Source organism: Dasypus novemcinctus, chromosome 16 (assembly GCF_030445035.2).
Source record: "Dasypus novemcinctus isolate mDasNov1 chromosome 16, mDasNov1.1.hap2, whole genome shotgun sequence".
In the NCBI taxonomy this organism is placed as follows: Eukaryota; Metazoa; Chordata; class Mammalia; order Cingulata; family Dasypodidae; genus Dasypus; species Dasypus novemcinctus.
The window spans coordinates 22,357,476-22,374,689 of NC_080688.1; positions in this window are offsets into that span (position 1 = coordinate 22,357,476).

Below are 17,214 nucleotides of genomic sequence, written 5' to 3' on the forward strand. Positions count from 1 at the left end.
GGTGGGGGGTGGGTAGGGATGCAGAGGCGAAAGAGCAGAGCACATGCGTGCTCAAGTCTGTACCTGGCTTTTAAACTTAATTATTTCACCCCTTTGGAAATGGCAGGGGAGGGTTCCAGCTGTTTGCTGTTTTGACTGCTTATCCCACCTGTCAATCCCCCAGTGAGGACCCAATGTTAAAGTCCTTGGGCAATATCTGGGCCTTCCCCTTTCTTGTGGAAGTCTTCGTTCTGGATAGCAGAATCCTGAGGGTGGGATCTTCCAGCAGCCATCTTGGGGGTTACTGATGTCCACGTGGACTCTCAGCCAGGTTCCAGATTCATCTATTGATTCCCTATCTCACTAGCTTGCTTCAGTAGGAAGGAAGTTACTGCCTGGAGGAGATTATATTTATACTATCTATATATTCTTTTCCCCCTGGAAAGGGTGTAGGTGATGCAGGTAACCACGTGTTGTAGGCTTTGTTTCAATTAAGTAGGGGGAACCCTGGCTTTGCTCCCACTGTAAATAATATAAGGGGAGATTCCAGAACTATGGAGGATGGTAGAGACTAGAGAAGGTCTCCACAAATGCTGAATTGAAGAAAGAAAAATAGCAGGTAGGACACTCCTTTCCAGGACCTGCCAGTCCTCTTCCCTTCCCTCTCAATGGGTCTTGTGCAGAGATAGGGAGTTCTCCCCAGGCTGAAAGCAGCCTGGGACAATCTCACCACAGAAACATATTTTAGACTAACTCACATGAGTGAATTAGAATGACATGCATTTCCAGGCACAGAGATACAAGTGCATGGATATCCAGAGTGGAAAAAAATATGCTGAGGAATGGGGGTGGGGAGTAAAACTGCTGCAGAATGGCAGTGGCTGAGTGGTGCACTCACTCAATCCAGTTACTGTCAGTGGGACTCCCTAAATGCAGAAAGGACTTTTGTGGATGGACTCAAATTTCTGGAATGACCCCTTAAGATTCCAGAGGTGGAATAGCCTAGTAGGGAAGAAACTTGAGGCAATAATCCTCATGGAGGAAAAAAAAGTGGGGAGGATTAAACTGAACTGCTGTAAGAATGCAGGGTCCCAGAAATGAAAAATGTAAGGAAAATGGGGCACTAAGTGAAGAAGAGAATTGAAACACACCATGGAAACTATTCTGCACAAATCCAAACAGATCAGATAAGATTCCTGCTAAAGAAAGAGGAGAGAAACTAGCAAGTTTTGGCAGATTATGTTTCAGGTTCTGAGGAAAAGAGATAGGAAAAAATGTAAGGGCAATTATCCAGTGAGAAGGTTTAGACATTATAAATTCCAAATGGGCTGTGTATAGATGAAGGACACATTGCCCAGATATATACCAGCTACTAAGGCAATTTACTGCCCAGGAAACTATTTTGTATAATTTCCACAAAAAAAATGTCACCTGTAGAAGAATATAACTACAGATAAGGTGATGTTGTTTACAGATTCATTGCTAGGAATACTGTCATTTGTCCTTAGTACCCTAGTGTCTGTGGTATTGAGGATACAAATGAAGAGCTGACCAAGATTTATTTGTGTTGTGAATATCTTGCAGATACAGTGTCTTATAGCCATTGACTCCAATTATTTCCTGTTAAAAAGGAGACAGATCCTGATTGAACACATGCAAATAATTTTAGTACTGTAAATATAAGCATATTCAGTAAGAGTTTTAATTTCTGGAGGGATCAGGAAAGGAAATAAAGTGAATGTTTTATGAATTATAGATTGTTAACTTCAGTAAAGGATCTCTTTTATCTAGAAAATAGAACAAGAAAATATTAGCAATAATCCCAAGAAAACTAAAATCATTATTTATCAGTTCATTTTGCACTATGTAATTAATCCATGTTTCATTAGATATTCTGTTTTCAATATCATGAACCTGTCAGTTTCTTCATTAGAATTCTGGAGATCTCGACTCAGTACAGTTGTATTCTCTCAAGGATATTTAAGGAATGTTATCAAAAGCTTGTTCCTCAGTGACTTGCCATAGTTCTTACCATATGTCTCTGAGACAGTCTTTTTTTTTGTTGAAGATGAAGCACTCTAGCCTGTAGCTGATAGCAAATGTTTTCATGAAGCATCAGAATAAAATCTATCTGTAGGTGACAGAAAATTTTAAATGACCATAGTTAACTAATTGCTTTTTTACAAAAGTGAGAAATCCGGTGATAGTTCATGAAACAATATTCTTAGAACTGAACTCATGACCAATAATAGTATTGTTCAGTATCAGACATTTTATTACTTGGGCAACTCATGAACAGTGAGGCTACTGACAAATCTCTAAGAACTTTACATAATTTCTGAAATTTTTACACTAGTAACATTTTATCCTTCAATTTAACCAACAGAAATTTACAAATTCCTATTTAATTTGATAACACTTCCTATGTAATTGATAACACAGCAAATAAAATGAACTAGTTTTACTACTGATGTAGGCTATGGGTAGGGGTCTGCTCATCTCTTTGTAGATAACCTGAGCTGCATATGTCCTGAGCTGTATGTGTGGGACAGTGAGAACTGTAGCCCTGCCCTTGGTAACCATGACAACAACTCCAGTCCCAGAAAAACAGTTTAGCAATGCAAACTCTATAAATTAAATATTCAGGGAAAATGCAATAAAAGCTTATCTAGAATGTATGAAGTCCATGCTAAAAGCTTACCTAAGATGTGGAAGACACAGCTCAGGTTATCTACAAAGAGATGAACAGCCCCCACCCATAGCCTACATCATTTCCCCCCTTTATGACAGCTTATCTTGCTAAGCTTTGGCAAAATTATTGCTGGAGTTATGAGGTGGGTGGCTGTTCGTTGTTTTGATTGATTATCCCACTTATCACTTTCCCAGTGAGGGCCCAAAGACAAAGTTCCTGGGTAACATCCAGGGTTTATCCTGTTTTCAGAAGTTCTCATCCTGGAGAGTAGAATCCTGGGGGTCATAGCGCTTGCACTTATCCTGGGGGTTATTTGTGCTTATGTGAATTTCCTGTCGGGCTCCAGATCCATCTATTAATTTTATTTTACCCTTGAAGAGTTTATACCTTTAATCTTAAAGGGGTGCTGAAGGGAGATGATCTCTTTTCTGTTACTACTTCCTGCTGGCCATGGATTGTAGTCATTATCTAACAAGGTGTAAAACTTTGTTACTTTATTTTGACTGGAGGAAGATGGATCTGGCATTCGGCACGAAGCTGGATGAAGTTTTCATATGGTTAATAAGAAGAAACAAACATAATTAAAATTTTGGAACACCTGCTTTTAAAAGAGGACATTGGATAACAGAGGTAGACAAGGTTAAATGTCTATAAAGATGGCATCCCTTCTAAAAGTTAGTGGAGAACAGTATACATACATACATATAAATATATATATACATATACATATATATATATGCTAGATAGAAAGATGATATAGATATAGATATAGGGGAAGCGGGCTTGGCCCAGTGGTTAGGGCGTCCGTCTACCACATGGGAGGTCTGCAGTTCAAATTCCGGGCCTCCTTGACCCTTGTGGAGCTGACCCACGTGCAGTGCTGATGCGCTCAAGGAGTGCTGTGCCACGCAGGAGTGTCCCCGTGTAGGGGAGCCCCAAGAGCAAGGAGTGCGCCCCATAAGGAGAGCTGCCCAGCACAAAAGAAAGTGCAGCCTGCCCAAGAACGGTGCTGCACACACGGAGAGCTGACACAATACGATGATGCAACAAAAAGAAACACAGATTCCGTGCCGCTGACAACAGAAGCGGACAAAGAAAAACACACAGCAAATAGACACAGAGAACAGACAACTGGGGAGGCGGGAGAGAAAGGGGAGAGAAATAAAAATAAATCTTTAAAAAAATTGTAGGTGTAGATTAAGTTATTTATTTTCAGAGAGAAATTATAATAGATAATAGTATTAGGTACCTAGCTTTGCTGAAGATGCATTTCAGGCTATTTAATGCTTGGCACTCATGTGCTCCGTCAAGTGCTTCTGGTGAATTGGCACCTTTTGGGCAGTTGGTTTCATTCAGGATTGGTGCACCAAGTTGGAAATTTCCTTAGGTTTTTTAGTTGTGGGAGTGATCAGAACTACAGAATAAAGTTTTTTTTCATTTTGGTTTTAATTGAATAATTTCTGATAATTTTGACTGTTCAATAGGTGACCCATCACTAGCAAGCAAGCCTCAATTTTGCTACATAGTAGAGTATAGTAGAGTAGTAGAATGGCTGAGTCTGGCACCAATTAACCAGCTACCTGCAAGCCACTGGTGGCCCCACTGTTTTTCAGCTAAGACCGCCACCTTATTTTATAGACATGTTTATTAACTATTTAGAAAATGAAGTTACCAGGAATTTAACATGTCTAATGTACTTTTGTACCTGATCCAGAATAGAAAAGATAGCATTATAATTATTAGGCATATATTTAGAACAGGATAAAAGTACAGCACTTAATATTAATTAATGTATTACTTAAGGCATAAGGATTCTGAGTTGCAATTAACAGTTTTAAGTTTCAGGTTTGTAAAACTTTACATGTTACTCACCATGGGAGCAGGCCATAATGCCAATTGTATTGAAGTTTTACTTACAGTATCCTGGTAATCATGGTTCCACTTAGCATGTTCTTCACACAGTGAGCAAGTCACAGCATCGTTGATCCTAGAGAGAGTTTCCAATATTTTACTGGCCTGGTGCACAGTGTTCTCTGGCATTATGGAATAGTGCCAGTCTGGAGGCAATATCCATTGTATTATTGGCTGTACCAAGCCAACATTTGCTGCTTGCAAAGCTTGAAACTGCAATGTAGTTTCCATCAACTTCAGGAGCATAAACAGAGGCTGATATAGCAAATATTTCTATTTGAGGGGCCAGTGACCAGCCTAGCCAATAACTCACATGGAGAGACAACCTGTAATGTATGCGAGGCCTGGTTTGAATGCACAAGAGTTTTGACAATGTTAAAGTATATCCCTTGATTTTATATATTTTTAAATATTTTTAATGCAACACATTATATATCAAATGACATTGTTTAATTTTTTACACTTTTACCATGAAGATACTAGCAGGCATTTTACCTTAGTAGAAGAAGAAAAAACTATTTTCCAATGTTAAAATGAACACGAAATATTCCCAATAGAATTAAGGTAACTTTTCATTACCATTTAGTTAAATATGCACCTTGTGGGGATCTTCAGAAAGGTTTTATTATCACAAAGTTATTCTTTGCCATCAGTACCAATCCAGGTTTTTAGTTAACAATGGCTTCAAGAACTAGAACCATTTAAATGCTTCATTTTGGAAGATGCTTTCACAAACTCTTTATAATTGACCACAACCATATAGACTAGTTACCTTACATTAAAATAAACTTATTAAATTACAATTACCAACCAAAGAAGTTTACTTAATTTATTTAAGAGAGAGCATATCTACAATTTTCTTCTTTAGCTTAATTTCATTAACATGAACTTACAATTTTCATTACTCCAAAGATTTTGTACATATAATGTTAATTCATTTAATGGGTATTTTATAAACCAAGGGAGATTATCCTCGAGCTAAATAAAATTGAAACCATTATAGTTTATGCAAGGAATGTTCTCTTTCCTTTTTTACAGGAGGCTAAAACCTCTTTCTTCATTTAAGTTCTGAGACTGTGAATAATTTTAAAAGCATACTGACTTCTAGGTTCCAAAATATTTTATAGTTGTATAATTTGTTTAATCATAATTTAGGAAAGATTTTTTTATAGCTTTTATGGATCCTTTCTACTTACTGAAATTTGGTGATAGAATTATTAACCACCCTTAAAAGAATTATTAACCACCTTTAAAAGATTTAAACTGGGAAATTATAGCTCAAACTCATTTTAATTCCCCAGCCTAAAAGATATGCAAGTTACTGGCTCCACCAGCCACCCTGACTGGGCCAGCTCCAACAAACTTGGAGGTGTGATGCAGACACAGACACAGTTTCTGCAAATGGAGCTGACACATTGCAGACATAGAAGGGAATTAATAAAAGCAAAAAATAAATCTTTTATAGATGGAAAAAATAGAAGAAATATCTAAGTTTCAGATCAACATTCCTAATAGTTCTTTCTGCAATGAAGATAGCATTCTGTATCTCCACACTTCATTAGAGAAACCACTATATAGCTACTGGGCACTTGAAATTTGGTTAGCATGGAATTTTTACTGTTAATTAAATTTTACTAATTTAAATTTAATAGTCATATATGCCAGTTGCTTGAAGTATTGAACAGAAAAAGCCCAGATTGTTGGACAATGCAATTAAAAGTAATGAAATAGATTTAAATAAAAATTCAATAAAAGATGCAAATAGTCAAAAATAGAAATGAGAATGGTAGGCAAAACTTGATACAATAAAATGAAAGATATTTCTTTGGTATGAAAAATAGTCTCAATATAATCAAGACTTATAAAAGTGCCTGCTCACATGTATTGCTTGGAAAACTTTCTAGAACACCAAAATTGGAAGAAATAGTGAGGTCAACCAGGTTCTGAGACAAGTTCCAAGAGAAAGCAGCACTTTCCTCTTTCCCAAAGTCCTGCCCTGTCCAGTTTATTCTTCTCAGTTGACTATAACCTCTATTTTTGTATACCTTTCTAAAGCAGTCAGTCCATATTAGGACTGTATTCCAGGGGTCTCACCTTGATTACACAAATTATAAATGTAATTAGTGTTTCACTCTTTGGGACACTGTTTATCTTTATTGCATTTACCAGGTAAGTTCAAAATTATAAATCTCATATCTTGTTGGATATGTAAGGCTATTGAGAAGAGAAATTTTGAAGATTCATTCATTTCTTTATTCATAATTTCTTTCAGTTGCATTATATGTACTAAGAAATTTTCCAGATCCTGGAGATTAATTAGAGGTCTTATCACACTGGTTCTCTATAAATAACATGCAGGAATATTCTGAAATAAATCTGGAAATTAAAATAAATGGAAGATAAATAAATATGAACATTTTACCAGGCCTAATGATGTGACAAAAACTCAACAGTTTCCTGGGATAAAAAATGGAGGGTGGGATTGGTAGGATAGAAGCTACAAAGTTTTCTAGAACAAGAGAAAATGTTAGTAATTATATGAAAGAATTTTGGAAGCCAATTTTATACTTGTCATAATAAGGGTAAATTATGTAAAAATTAAGGTATCATACAGAAGAGTGCAGGACATAATTTTATTGCCATTTCATTTACAAGTGAATTGTACAAATATTTGAGAAGAATTCAAAAGTTGTCTTGTTTCTGATCCCACGAGGGAAGTATCAGACTTTCTCCATTGTTGATGATTCTAGCTATAGATTTTTCATAAGTCCTCTTTATCATCTTGGGGAAGTTTCCTTCCATTCCTGGCTTGTTGATTGTTTTAATCATGACATAATTTTGAGTTATATCAAATGCTTTTTCTGAATCAAATGATATGATCTTTTTCAATCTACTAATATGGAATATTACATTGCTTGATTCCAATATGTATTGACACATCCCTTGCATTTTTCAGTTATATCCTACTTGGTTATGTTGTGTAATCTTATTAACATTCTGCTAGATTTGGTTTGCTAGTATTCTGTTGAGGATTTTGGCATCTGTGTTCATCAGGGATAATTGTCTGTAGTTGGATGTTTTTGTTTGGGTTTCATACGAGGACAGTGCTGGACTCAAAGAATGAGTTAGAAAGTATTCCTTTCTCTTCTAGTTTTGGAAGAGTTTGAGAAGGATTGGTGCTAATTAACTATTTAAATGTTCCACAAATTTAATATTGGAACCCTCTTTTCCTGATCTTTTGTTTGTGCAGGTTTTTAAAAATTTCTGTTTCACTCATTTTGCTTACTTTTTGCTAAGATATTCTATTTCTTCGTTAGTCAGTTTTTGTATTTTGGTTGTTTTCAGGATTATTGCTATTCATCTTAGTTATCTAGTTTTTGGTGTTCAATTGTTCACAGTATCATCTAATAATCTTTTAATTTTTTATAGTCAGTAATGTTCACAATTTCATTTCTGACTTTAATTGTTCATGCTTTCTGTATGTTTCTCCTTTTCAGTTGAGCTAATGGTTTGGAATATCTTTTATATCTTTTCAAAGAAACATCTTTTTGTTTCATTGGTGAATTTCTCTATTGCTTTCTCTCTTCTCTATTCCATGTATGTCCACTTTAATCCTAATTATTTACTTCCTTCCCTAACTTTGGCTTTAGTTTGCTCTTTTTATAATTCCTTAAGATGTGGAGTTAGGTTTTTTGTTACCAGTTTAAGGTTTTCTATGGTTAGCAAATTAGATTTTTACACCTGTAAATTTTTCTCTGTGCACTACTTTCAATTCATCCCATGTTTTGTTATATTGTGTTATGGTTTTTATTCATTTCAAGTATTCTCTAATTTCCTTGTGATGTATTTATTTATTTTTGACCCACTGGTTGCTTAAAATGTGCATTAATTTCCACGAAGTTGTGAATTTTCCAGATTTCCTTCTGGAATTGATTTTTACTTTCATTCCATTGTGGCCAGAGAAGATATTTTATTTTTTTTTAAAACATGTAGACTTTTTTTGTGACCAGACATATGATTCACCCTGGAGAATATCCCATGTGCACTTGAGAAGAATATATTCTTCTGTTGTATGGCGTGTCCTGTATATGTTTCTTAGGTCTAAGTGTTTTATAATATTGTTCAGTTCCATTATCTTAGGAAATCTGAGGCAAAAAGGAGATTCCTACCTCTAAGACTGCATTAGTGACTTACCGATGAAATCCCTTACTGCTGGAAATCCTTGAAACGATACCCAGCATGGTCTTCTTTCAGATACTAGACGATCCACAATTAGGAAGTCTTTCTTGAATATTTCAGTCTAATGTTGTTACCTATGTAAAGTTTATCAAAACCTCTGTGAAGTCTCACCACTAATCATGCACTTTTCTTGATAGCCTCCTCCCCCAGATAATGAAATCCAAAAATTTTGGTTTTTGGGTCTATGTATCTTAACTTTGATATAGAGACTGGTGCAGGAAGAGGATCAGTAACTTTAGCAGTAGAATGGTAGACAATGCTTTGGGTATTTTTTATTTATTAAAGCCCCACTTTTGGGCTTTATTATTGAAGGAAACCATTATGAGGGTAATAATGGAAGCGTTCCAAAGAAATCCATGACCAACCAAGGAATGCTAGGGATTGATTTTGATGTATATGGGGGTTTCCTGAGTCAGTTTCAAGGATAATTAAACACACACCATCAATCTTCACTTACCCAAACCCTTTCAGAGAAACTTGAATTGAGATGACTGACAATGGGATAAAAAACATAAAAGAGAACATGTAGTCATGAATACTTACACTTCTTGTTTCCAGGTTAAAATAATTTACATAATTTAAACAATAGAAATGACAGTATAATTTTCAATGGGAAGACACTTTTGTAAGAAAGTATGTTTTATTTTTGTACTATACTCTATTGGGGCACATTAGATTATTTCAAGTTTTCTTTTTCAATATTAACAAATTCCTTTTCATTCCTCTCATCTAATTTATGAAGAATATTTTGTTACATAGTTTAAATTATGACATGTAGTTTAGCTATTTTAATAAAAATTCATATTTTCTGGTACTGAAGATGGAATTTATTCATAAAAGTTGTTCTTTACTCACTTCATATCATGAGATTTTTGCTGTTGTTAGAATTATTACTTCCAGGAATCAGTCATTAATATGGAGAGGTTTGATACTATTTAGAAAATTTGGAAAATTGTGAACTATGGCCTTTTCCTTTTATATGATTGGCCTGTTATATTTCTTATTCAAATACTTCTATTTAATTCTGTTCAAATTTCGTGAAAATTTTTGTAAACTGATAAAATATCTTATGACTAAGAATTCATAGTTCTCATAGTAATGGTAAGAGTGAGAAAGCACTGGGCTCAGAAAGAGCTAATGGGAAGGAAAATTATTAATAAAAATATTTATAATAATAAAATATCAAATACAATTGTTATATATATTATAACATTACATTTTATCCCCTTTGTAAGCACAAGGAAAATACATATTAAGTCTATCCAGATGGAAATGAAAAGGGGCTCAAAATGGCACAATATAAAAAACACAAACAAATAAGTAGGCATTAATTGAAGAATTGAGAGTCAAACAAGGATGTAACATTCGCAAAGACTAAATAACAAAACAGCAGAAGAGATGGCTCTAGAGAAATCTAGACACTATAGGTAAGGCACACAACTCCAACTATAGGTAAGGACCCCATTGGTGAGAATATATGATGACAATTTCCCTACACAAGATTCTTTTACAGGAAAAAGACAACTGTCTCATTGTAAAAGCAGAGCAGATAGCATTGGGTGGTACCCTCTCTCTCACTAAATCAGTGACTTCCCACTTAAGGACCAAAGGTCAGACATGCCAAAGGAGTTAACAGAAATGGGAGTTATGTAAGCCCTGAATTTAAGAGCCTACACATCAGGATCTAACTCTGAACTGTGATTAATTATCCACAAGGATAAGGCTGATGTGCTGAAGGAAAAAAAAATTAAGGAGTGTATCCTCTTCCTCATTTCAAGACCCTTGAAGAAATCCTGTATGTTTGCTGATCTGGCAAAACTGTGCAATGTAGCCTTTCATTTATTTTTCCTTGTATTTCTTTCCCTGCATATGAAACTCCAACTTGCATTCCCACATGGAGCTACTTTGCAAAGATTCCTCCAATTATTTCTTGTGCACTCATAGTAAATCACCTTTTCAACGAGAGACCTGGTTCTCCTTTGTAGCCCCGGATGGAGTAGTCGCTCTATTGGAAATAGTCATATTTACAATAACAATTTTGAGTGAGCCAGTAGGAGCCATGCCACCCTGGGACTCAGCCTGATACATGTCTCATCAGTCATGAGGCTTTCCTGGATCCCTGAGTTCCATGTCTATCAGCTGCCTGGGGATTTCCCTGGAGGACTGGGACTGCAGGTTACAGGCAAGATTTCTTCCATTGGCAGACCCTGGATGCATTTGATAGCTCGAAAATGGGCTTATACAAAATTTCTTTTCTTTAGTTGCCCTGATAGATTCAAATACCTTTACCAGATCTGGTTGAACTGGCTTTCTATTAATTTTTTTAGGAGATCCACCAGGGATTGGATCCAGGACCTCATACAGGGGGAGGAGGTACTCAACCACTGAGCTACATCCACCCTGTCTATTATCCTAATCTTAGTAGTTTACTCTTTGTTCTTAGTGACTAGAAGGACAATAACCAGACCTTCCCAGTTCTACTTCCAGGAATGTTGGGAATAAGATGGCATCTCAGCAAAACCACAGAATGGTGCCAGGATCACCTTCTAGCCCTGGATATCTAGAACTTCCCTGGGACAAAAGGTGGTGAACTGGGACATCAATCAAGAGTTTTGCATACAGGAGATAACACAGGCTTAAGAAATTTGCTCAAATCCCTCTCATGAGACCCCATGAAAACATTCAGAGTAATTATCCACATGGCATGCATCACTTGATCCTCAACCTCTATTTCTCCTATAAAAACCTTAGCTGCCCTTCTAACATTGAATTAGTTTTGGCAACATTACCCCAGTTCCTTGCTTGCATACTCACAATGAATCACCTTCATACCTAGACTTGTTTCTCTTTTGTGATACCAGAACATGCTTGCCCATCTAATGGACATAGCCATGCTTATGGTAACAGATTTTGGTGAGCCAGCAGGAGCCCTGCTGCTCTAGGGATGTGCCTTGTCCCTCCAGCAGCCCTGATCTGGGTCCATCAACCATGGGGCTTCCCCAGAATGCTCAGCTCTGTACCTAGCAGTTGCCCAGTGATGTTCCTGGAGGACCAAGGCTGGAGGTTCTGGGCAAAATTTCTGCCATGGGTGAACACTAGGTGCTTTGGTTTAAGGTGACTCTTTTTTTCCTTTGTTTCAGGAGGTACCAGGGCTTGAACCTAGGACCTTGTCCCTGGAAAGCAGGCACTCAACCACTTGAGCTACATCCATTCCATGAAGGTGATTCTGAAGCTGAGTCTTCACCTATGCCGGTAAGTGTGTCACATTCTTTCTTCTCTTCTGATCTGTGCTTGCTTTAACTTGATCAGTCTGCTCATGCTGAGGGGACATTTGTATTGGTTGTGTTGGTCCATTCATGCAGAGAAGACTGCTGAAATTTGATTTGATCTGAGGTCATGAATGCAGACCTGGTGGATTTGAGTCCCATTATTTGTGATCTTAGATTTGGGGCTCCCCTGTTGATTTCACAATTTTTTCTATGAAATTGGAAACCTATTGATTTTGAGGAGCTCCTGTTCTTGATGTTCTGTGTTTGTGACATCTGTTGGTGGCTAGCCATGGGAAACTCTAGAATGTGCTTTCTGGGTCTTCCTTGACGTGTGTTTTAGACAATAGGTCAAAAATTGGAGGGGATTCCTCCCCCCGCCAAAAAAAGGATTTTTGGTTGTAATACTACTACCTGACCACAGAATGTATTGAATGATGGTGAAGAATGGCCTAAGAATGGGATGTTAATACTATGTTGCAATTAGATTTGTTTTGTGAAAAAAAAAAATCACAGATTTGTTGTGGTACCTGTATTAATTAGGGTTCTCTAGGGATCAGAATCAACAAGGGATAGCTGTCAATAGTAAGAGATCTATCAGAGTCTCTCAAGCAGCAGTGGGAATGCACAAATCCAGGTTCTGTAGGCAGTCTACAAGGAGGAGCTCTGATGAAAGTCCAGTGAAAGTTTTTGACAAGTTCTGGGAGATGTTGGTTGTCCAACAAGCTGGGAAATTCTCTCTCAATGCTGGAATCTCTTCCTTTTTTAAGGTATTCAGCTGATTGGGTTAAGTGTCACTCATTTGCTAATGGCAATCTCTCTGATTGATTGAATTTTAACCAGGTATCTATGATTTACCACTGCAGTAAAGTCAATGGTGACTAAAGTCCATAAATGCTCTTGTATTACAGTTAGCCCAGTGCTTACTTGACCAAAAAACAGGGCACAATTACCTTGCTGAGTTAACACAATAGCTTAACCATCACAGTACCTTATGTTCAAATTTTCTTAGAGTTCTACAATGACCATGATGCCTTGAAAAAATGTAAACTGCTAGTTTTCAAGAGCTAAAAGAAAGTGTCCAGCAGCCGAGGTGAGGATCTGTTAGATGACATTCCTTTCCCTCCTCTGCCACCCCTTTTGGGTTCAGTGTTAAGAATTTTTTCAGGTGTTATTTTTTTCTTTTTTTTTGCCTTTTTTAATTTCTTCTTTGGACAAATTTGTATTCAAGTCTTTTGCCATTTTTTAATTGGATCATTTATCTTTTTGTCGTTGAGTTGTAACATCTCTTTTTATATCTTGGTTATTAAACCCTTATCAGACACATGATTTTCCAATATTTTCTTCCACTGAGTTTGCTGCCTTTTCATCCTTTTCACAAAGTCCTGTGAGGTATAGAAGTGTTTAATTTTGAGGAAGTACCATTTATCTATTTTTTGTTTTGTTGCGTAAGCTTTGGGTGTAAGATCCAAGAAACCAGCACCTACTCCAAGGTCTGATGATATTTCACTACATTTTCTTTTATTATTCTTATGGTCCTGTGCTTTATATTTAGGTCTTTGATCCAATTTGAGTTGATTCTTACATAGGGAATGAGATAGGGGTCCTTTTTCATTCTTTTGATTATAGATATCCAGGTCTCCCAGCACTATTTTTTGAAGAAATTCTTTTGTCCTGTTAACATGGATTTGGTAGGTTTGTCAAAATCCAGTTGGCCATAGAGATGAGGGCTTATTTCTGGATTGTCAATTCTATTCCACTGATTCCTGTGTCTATCTTTATTCAAGTACAATGCTGTTTTGACCACCATAACTTTGAAATATGTTTCAAGTTCAGGCAGAGAAATTCCTCCCATGTCGCTCTTCTTTTTTCAATGCTTTTTGCATTTTGGGTGCACATTCCCTTCCAAATGAATTTGGAAATTGCCTTTCCTAGTTCTGTAAAAGTAGGCTGTTGGAATTTTGATCAGTATTGCATTAAATCTATAAATTAGTTTGGGTAGGAATGACCTCTTCAAGATGCTTATACTTCTAGTCCATAAACATGGAATGTTTTCCCATTTGTTTAGGTCCCTTAAATTTCTTTTAGCATTGTTTTGTAGTTTTCTGCATAGAGTTCCCATACTTCTGTGGTTGAATTAATTCCTAGGTATTTGAGTCTTTTTGTTGCTATTTCAAATGTAATTTTTCATCTGATTTCCTCCTCAGACTGTTTAGTAATAGTGTGCAAGAACATTACTGATTTTTGCATGTTGAGCTTGTATCCTGCCACTTTGCTGAACTTTTTCATTAGCTCAAGTAGATTTGGTGTAGACATTTGGGAATTTTCTAACCATAAGATCATGTCATCTGCAAATAGAGTTTTACTTCTTTTCCTGTTTGGCTGTCTTTTACTTTATTTCCTTGTCTAATTGCTCTAGCTGGAACTTCTAGCATAATGTTGAATAACAATGGTGGCTTTGGGCATCCTTGTTTTGTTCCCTTAGAGGGGATGTTTTCACTCTTTCCCCACTGAGTATGATGTTGTCTGTGGGATTTCCATATATGCATTTTATCATGTTGAGGAATTTTCCTTCTATTCTTATGTTTTGAAGTGTTTTTGTCAACAAAGGATGGTATATTTTGCTGAATGCCCTTTCTGCATTGATTGAGATAATCATGTGGCTTTATTCCTTCAATATTTCAATGCAGTGTATTACATTAATTGGGGTTTTTTTTTTTTTTTGGCTGAACTGACCTTGCATACCAGGAATAAATCCCACTTTGTCATGATGTATGATACTTTTGATAAGCTGTTGGATTCTATTTGTAGACATTTTGTTTAGAATTTTTTGCATCTGTGTTCATTAGAGTTTGTTCTGTAAGTTCCTTTTCTTGTAGTGTCTTTATCTGTCTTTCATGTTAGGGTGATGTTGGTTTCATAAAATGTGCTGCATAATTTTTCCTACTATTCAAATTTTTGGGAGACTTTAAACAGGATGATCTTAATTTTTTTCAAAATATTTGTTTCAATTCACATGTGAAGGCATCTGGTGTAGGATTTTCTTAGTTGAGGGACTTTTTATGACTGATTCAATCTCTTTAAATGTGATTGGTTTGGCAAGTTCTGTTTCTTTTAGCATCAGTGTAGGTTATTTTTTCATTTCTAGGAATTTGTCCATTTCTCCTAGGTCATCTGGTTTTTGACTTACAGTTTCTCATAATACCCTCTTATGATTCTATTATTTCTGTGGGGTCATTCATAACTTCACCCCTTTCATTTTGGATTTCATTTATTTGCATCTTCTTTCTTTTTTTCTTTGTTATTCTAGCTAGGTGTTTGATAGACCTTCTCAAAGTACCAGCTTTTGATTTTTTAATTTTCTCTATTATTTTCTTTTCTTCTGTTTCATTTATTTTTTTGTCTAATTATTATTATTTCTTACCTTCTTTTTGCTTTGGGTGTGGCTTGCTGTTCTTTTTCTAGTTTCTCCCATTCTTCAATTAGCTTTTTTATTTTAGCTCTAATACACCTGTTCAGGGCTGTAAATTTCCCTCTCAGGACTGCCTTTGTTGCATCCCATTAGTTTTGGTAAGTTGTGTTCTTGTTTTCATTCGTCTCAATGTATTTACTGATTTTACTTAAATTTTCTTCTTTGACCCAGTGATTATTTAGGAGTGTGTTGTTCAGCCTCTACACATGTGCATTTACCTCTTTTTTGTCTATTATTGATTTCCAGTTTCTTTCCATTATCATCAGAGAACTGGCTTTGTATAATTTTAATCTTTTTATATTTATTGATACTTGCATTGTGACCTATTTGGTCTATCCTGTTGAAAGATCCAGGAGCTGTTAAGAATGTAAAACCCAGTGAGTTTGAGTGCAATGTTCTGTATTATCTCTTAGGTCTAACTTGGTTATCATGTTATTGAAGTTCTCTGTTTCCTTGTTGACCTTCTTTCTAGCAGTTCTATCTAATGCTGTGAGTGGTGTGTTGGAGTCATCAACTATTTTAGAAATGTCCATTTTTCCCTTTTTTTTGGCCAGAATTTGCCTCATGTATTTTGGGGCACCCTGGTTAGGTTCAGAGATATTTATGACTCTTATTTCTTCCTGATGATTGTTCCTTTCATTAATATATAATAACCTTCTGAGTCTCCTTTTTTTAAAAAAGATTTATTTATTTATTTTTCTCCGCCCCCCCGCCCCGGGTTTTCTGTTCTCTGTGTCTATTTGCTGCGTCTTCTTTGTCCGCTTCTGTTATTGTCAGTAGCTTGGGAATCTGTGTCTCTTTTTGCTGTGTCATCCTATTGTGTCACCTCTCTGTGTGGGCAGCACCATTCCTAGGCAGGCTGCACTTTCTTTGGTGCTGGGCAACTCTCCTTACGGGGCGCACTCCCTGTGCATGGGGCTCCCCCACACAGGGTCACCCCTTCGTGGCAGGGCACTCCCTGCGCGCATCAACACTGCACGTGGGCCAGCTCCATACGGGTCAAGGAGGCCCGAGGTTTGAACCGCGGACGTGGTAGACGGACGCCCCAACCTCTGGGCCAAGTTTGCTTTCCCTGAGTCTCTTATAAGCAGCATATGAATGGCTCATGTTTGTTTTCTTTTGTTTTTTACCATTTCTGTCACCCTTTATCTCTTGATTGCGGAGTTTAATCCATTCATTTTCAATGATATTACTGTAAATGCATTATTTTCTTACACTATTTTATGCCTTGTTTTCATATGTTATATCATATTTTTGTCTGTCTTTTTATTCTTTTGGTTATAATATCCTGCATCTGTCCTTGCAATATCATTCAGGAAAACTCCAAATCCCAATAATACCCCCATATCGCACCTCGTTTCCCTCTCCCTTTAGCAACCCTGTGGCTACTGTCTCCACATCATGGATATAATCTCTTCCATTGCTAGAGTCACAAAAGTACTATAGTAGAATACCAGTAAGTCCACACACCAGTCCATAATTTTTTCTTTTTCAAAATTTTTAAAAATTATTGTCTTTTTTAATAAGATGAATAGATCCCACAAAGCTGTGATATTGAAAAACATAAGAGTTTCCCTTCCAGTCCATATTTTATTCCCCAATCCTGAGGACTCTGGGATGGTGGTGCCCATTCCACCTCTAAATTGAGAGGGGGC